We start from the raw sequence: 6,347 nt of genomic DNA, 5'->3' as shown, positions 1-6,347 counted from the left end.
TATAATTCATTCTTTATGAAGTTTTCTCTAAATAAAAGGCACACTGTCACTACCAAAGAAAGCAGCTTTACAGGCATTCGGTTGCCCCCCAAAACGCAGAAAACCTTATGAAGAGTTTTATGTAGGTTGGGCTGTCAAACTAAAATAATTTTGCAAACACTTGTTGCCAGCTTTTTTTTCCCATACGGAAAAGTCTAGGATATTGTCGTAAGGGAAGAACGGGTCTCTTTGAAAACAGCTGCAGCTTCTATATGTCCTCAATGCTGATAAAGCGCGTGCTGATTGTGCGTTCAAAGCACTGATTTTGCCTAATCTAGAACGTTGTCCTCTGTTCGTATGCCCAGCAAGGGATGAACATGCTGCAACCATTCTGTCCATAGTGATGGCTAAGTTTGTGAGGTCACTGCTTGCCAATGTTGGTGCAACTGTCACGGACAAGGCTGTATACCGCAAAAAACTGGTGTCCAAGCCCCTGCATCGCGAAGTGCTTCATGTGTGATTCTGTTTGTCAAGACATGCAGATGCCTTGAAAGCGTACATTTGGGAATATAAGTGCAGGGTAGTTTGTAAATAGATGTTCAATAACCATGCAGCTCTTGGACGAGCGTTCAGTAGACATTTGGTTTAGAACTTTTAGTGTGTACATATAAGTGGATATTGTCCAAACATGAACGCTGTCATCATTCCTTAACACATGGATGTGCTTCGAAATCAGTAAATTGAAAATTTAAATGTCTTGGGTATTCATTCCAAAATAGGCAAAATTGGGCTTGCCTGTGCCAACCGAAATACGTTTAAAAGAACGCAATAAAATCGGGGTTGACGCATCCTTGAGGCTATCGCTCAACGTAGTACTCCTTAAACGTGGTAATCCTAAAAATAGGACGGGTGCTTCTACCCAACAGGCATTAATTCGAAGGCTAGGTAAGAGTACAGCCATCCGTCGTGGGTATGACGCGATCGCGCCCCGCGCTCCACTGAACTGCATTGCCCATACAGTTGGTATAAAGTACGTAAGCCGAGATAATAAATACCGGAAAAATAATGACCTTTTAGCGAACTGAACTTTATTTAAGCGCCAGAAATTTTCCATTGGCAGCAGCGAATATTGCTCGTGTGTCGAGGGCGTCATGCGGCACATGTTAAAGATGTCGCATAGCTGCAATCGTAGCTAAAATAAATGCATTATCAGGTTCTATGAGTCGCTTTGCATCCATAACATCAGGTATGCTTTCTTTTTATTGCGATACGAAGCGCGAAAGTTTACGAAACGCCATTTCGAGGAGCGTTGCAGCATACCCGGCTTTCGTTTCAACCATCGGCTCCGCGCGCCGCGGTGCGGCGGGAAACGGCGAAACGGTATCTGCGGAATTACGCTCGCTCCGGGCGATTGGGACACAAGCATATCGGGCCAGAAGGCGCGGCACCCTGATTGGGATTGGTCAATTTAAGCTAATCTGATTGGTCGGTTTACAAACGGATGTGACGTGGCGTTATGTTGGAAATTTTTTGTTTACTGTCTTTTTTTTTCGAAATGGCACGGACGTCGGTTGCAACTGCTTCCAGCGATGAAAATAGTTCTTGCTGCTCTGTATGCGTGTTCTCGCGTGAAAAACACATGCTTCAACACGAGAGGAACGTGCACCGCGCAACTTGGACGCCGAGGTTGTAGTGCTGCAGTTTTTCGGCGGCGCTGGAGGTAAGGAAACGGACAAGTTTGCAACACGCTTTGTGTAGTGCTGGGCTCATTGCTTACTGGGGCTCTTCGATTTACAGTCTCGGACTCACCGCGGATAGTCCGCGGGTAGTCCGAAGATCCCCTGAAGCCATAGGGATACATGGGAAAATGGAATGCCGGACTGCTTCTCGGGGAGTCCGCGGTGAGTCCGAGACTGTAAATCGAAGAGCCCCACTATCGTACGGAGTGTCCATGGGTACAGCTGCATGCATTGAAATGTAAATATGAGCTGATGTATATTCGTTATTTCATCGAGTAAACGTTATTAATGTGTGAAAGTAACGACTGTTCTGTTTCATGTCTTGCTCCGTTTCACAATTATATTAGGCCTACCCTGTTAGCGTGGTACTCTTCGCTAGTGACAGCTGCGCGTTTATGCAACGCAATTTGATACATGTTTCACTCTGCTATCTACACCCACACGGGATGCCTTGGCTTTCGCAAAGCTTTTTTTTTTTTTTTTTTTTTCACAACGTCAAGACGAGTACCAACCCAGTTCAAAACCCACCTGTGACGTTTGTTATAATCGTACTAGCGTGCCAAATATTGTCACGGTGTCTCAGTTCGAGCTTGTAATGTATCCCCAGCCTGAAAGGGCGCAATAAAGCCAAATAATCGCCTGTTTCAGTTTCAGTTTCAGTTTATTGTTTCAGTAGAAATGGTACAGTGCATAAATAACTCTAGGAGGTCCCGTAGTCATAGACTGGGGAGGGACCTCCTGTTCAGGTGAGAAGCAGCACATAATTCGCGCAGTTACTGTCGCATGTAAATATTAATCCCTAAGGCTGCTACTGCAGTTGACTCACGAGAAAGTTTAACTGTTCTTGTGTTTTGGCTCTATAGTTAATAATTAAGTAGCCGTGCATACGGAGGCGTAATACGCAACGCACATTCTGCCTTTTTATGGCTTTCAGTCATTGGCTGTCATTAGGCAGCATGATGTCTTGTGTTCATAGTGTCCCAGTTACCTGTAATAAAAATTACCATTGTGCTTGGGCCCTGCCTAATGCATCTGTATACCTTTTCTTTCTTTGCCATTGCAGGTATAGACAAGGAAGGCCAGTGCCTCTGCTTAGTGAAACAGGAAGCTGGGGCACCTCAAGCATTGCCGGCGGTAAGTTACAAGCATATAGCTGCCACAGATCAAAAGTCGCTGAACCCAGCCAGGCGATGCAAAGAAGCACGTTTGATAAGTGGGAACCTGTAATATTGTCAAAACCTTTCTTTCTCTGGCCTTCATAACCTTTACCGGGGGCATTATTTACACCTCCAGGGCTTCTGTTTAAGCATCGCATCAAGCGCACCTTTATGGGCACACTAGAGGTATGACTCCTGCTGAAAGACCCAGGAATTGCAAAGAAGCTTGAGAAAGGTGGCCTATCAGCACCATTATGAACAGGATCAGCGTAAGCTTATCCGAAAAGACGACGACATAACTTTTACAGAATACAGAGCACAGCCTGTCGCACAGCATTAGGTGCGACTTCAACCATTTTTCTCCAGAGCGGTGCCATCCTAATGGTGCAACTAGTGTGCACATCTGGGTGAAAACCATGAAGATGAGCCAGTCGTATGAGCAGCAGGGAAAGCAATAGAAAAAAAGTTTCAACAAGAAAATTTTGCTTTGAAGAAAATGTAAAGGAAATGGGTCTGGTATTGTGTGCATTGACTCTACGCATCTCACTACTGAGAACAATTTTCAGCTTACTAATTTCCTGCTTCGCAAAACTCTGCCTGTGGCTGAGTGGAGGTTTTAGAAATAATTTAGACCACCTAGGAATACTTACCTTGCATGAAAATCAGGATGTACAGGCATTTTGGGGTTTTTTTTGGCTTTCAATAGAAAGACTGCCACTGCTGATGGGATATCATGTTTTTTATTGTAAAGAATCCCTTATATTTACTTTACAAATTGTTTTGCTTCCACAGGCAAATGCATGCGGGCTCCGCTGCAAGTTCATGTGCTGTTTACACGATTGTTTCTTTCCTGCAGTTGCATGCTAGATGTCCCCAATTATCTGTCATTTTTAATGCAAGTTGACATTCATTATTTACGTTGTTTGAAAGGACTGGCCAAAAGCATGTATGGTTGCATGGGAAATTCATGCCTTACAGCAGACAAGTGTGTTTTGTAGGAACTCCCTGTAGTCTGGTCGCTGCCTGACATTTAGGTTTCCGTAATGTTGAACCCAGTCGTAGAGGCTAATGCACTCAGGAGACTGAAAGAATGTGTGAATGTGGAGAGCTTGTTGGAAGCGCAGAGCGGAAGTTGACTGCTTTTTAACGTGTGCGTGGTTTTTTCGTTTGGCATCGACTGCATGGCACAAATGTCATAATCAGTGGCATACCACAGACCATTTTAGAGTTGCATGCTAAATAATTTCCCCCGCCCATTCAAAACTACACGCAGCCTTGCCTTTTTACTCAATATGTATGCTGAGAATAAAAGTGGTGATATTTGTTGTAATTAAACTATTCCAGATGTTCCCTTCCCGAGTAAGATCATTCTAGCTATATTTATACTGTTGTGCCCTGTTTGCTGCTCTTGTTTATTTTCAGCATGCTCCTAGGAATGGCAAGCCATACAGCACCCTCACCACTTTTATTTCGTGGTGTGAATGAAATGCAAAAAGAGTTGGACCACACACAACTTTGGTAATGGGCCCCACTCTGTGTTTCTACTACTCCCAAATAAACAAGTTTTACCTGGACGTTTTGCCTCACGCTGTCTCTACCTCTATGCAATGTTAGGCAGGTTGGGAAATGGGAACAATTAGCGTAAGGTGCATGCTGAAAAATAGCACAAAATGACACGGCCAACAAGCAACACCACCTGTCAGTACCCCGCTTGGGCACTTGTTAATTCTTCAGCCAGTGTTTTGTGCAGCACTGCAAGGACAAGCCAACTGAACCAAAGGCATGAGGCAAACAATTTGCTTGTTTGGCAAACTATACTCGGCTAAAGGTGCATATGAACTGGAGTTACTGCTTAGCAAATTGTCTTGGTGAATGTTGGTTGTCACATTTTGAGCTACAATGACTGCTTGTGCACCGTCCACCTTCGGCCTTTATACTATAGTATTGCCTTAGGTGGCATACTTTGAACCTTGTACAGTGTGTCTGGGGTACAATATGCTTTGCCCGTACTGCCTGCCATGTGATTTCACGAGTTGTCCGAAGCAAACAAGGGTCCATTCGATTTGCCTGCAGCACGCGAACCAGTTCAGGTGGTGCAGCACCTCGCCATTGGTTTTATCAGTGCAGATTGGGGCACCTGAAGCGCACCATTAGATTCACTGGCTGTGCAGATGAGTGCAAGACAAGTGCATGGCTTTGTCTCCATTCCCAGACAAGGATGTGCAGAAACAGACCGAGAGTGCGAGTCGATTTCCACTGCTTCTGCAGGATTTTTTGCAATGAACTGATTCCGGTGCAGGCTGAATCAAACGAAGGGTGCTTCAGTTATCTGGGCAATTGCAAGTGGTGTTTGCACAAATTCAGGAACAAAGCTAAGAGTCCGTGGGAACAAATATATGCACAAATAAGTAAAGCACGATTGAGAGTTCGGGTCGCTAATGACAGTAACTGATAAGATTAGTTTTATTTAGATTAGTTCTATCAGTTAATAACTGATTTATTAGTTATTAACTGATAAGATTTATTATTAATATATGCACAGATCTATAGCGGTATCATAATTTCCAGGGCCAAATATTTTTCCGATGATAGACATGTAGACAGAAAACTAATAAATAAAAACCTATCAAGATATTGCTTGCTTTACAGATCAAATTTCACACAAACCAGAACATGCATTCATTCAGTTTTTTTTTTGCCTGCATTCGCATATCCTATATTTTGCGGCAGTACACGAAAAACACTGGCACAATTTCTGTGATTTTCTGCTCCTTCCAGGCGCAGTCAAAAAAAGTTACGAGCTGTTACTAGCATTCTACTGTACAATACGAGCGCGTCCTTTGTTACCTCTGCGTTCAGTGTGCGAAGGTCTACGCTTCAGCGTCGTCGGGTGCTTCTTCCTGAGAGAACGGCGCTTCGAACACGCATCCGCAGAGTCGAGGTAGCGGGCAGTACGTTGAACCTAAGAACCACGCCGCGCTAAAGCTACATCATCAGGGAAAAATATTCGGCGGGCACGCAAACGTTGCTGGCACACATCGTCGTCTGCCAGCCCTGCTACGTCCTCGAAAGCAAACTGTGCCCGTGCTAACAAGCGGGGTCGAAACTGACACAATTTTCAGCAGGACGTCCCCGACTAAAACACCGTACAATGAAAATTTTCGAGACAAGATCGACACGTGCGCCGGAACGTTCACCAACACCAACACCAACACTACACCGCCATAATGGAACTTAAAAAAAAAAAAAAAACTCATGCAACGTCACATCCTGCTATTTGCTGTGTGACGTCATTTTAACTGGCCAATCAGAGTGCCGCTCCTTCTGGCCCGACATGCTTGTATTGGGACGGCCAGAGCAACGGCGCGCCGCCGGTAGCCGATCGCGGAGGCCACGGCAGAGCCGAATGGCGCAGTGGAAGTTCGTGTGTATACACGCCGTTATGACTTCATTGTAGACGTCACCAAAACAC

Source organism: Haemaphysalis longicornis, unplaced genomic scaffold, assembly GCF_048455015.1.
Source record: "Haemaphysalis longicornis isolate Haplotype H1 unplaced genomic scaffold, Haemaphysalis longicornis Haplotype H1 scaffold_1, whole genome shotgun sequence".
Taxonomy (NCBI): Eukaryota; Metazoa; Arthropoda; class Arachnida; order Ixodida; family Ixodidae; genus Haemaphysalis; species Haemaphysalis longicornis.
This window is presented reverse-complemented; position numbering follows the sequence as displayed.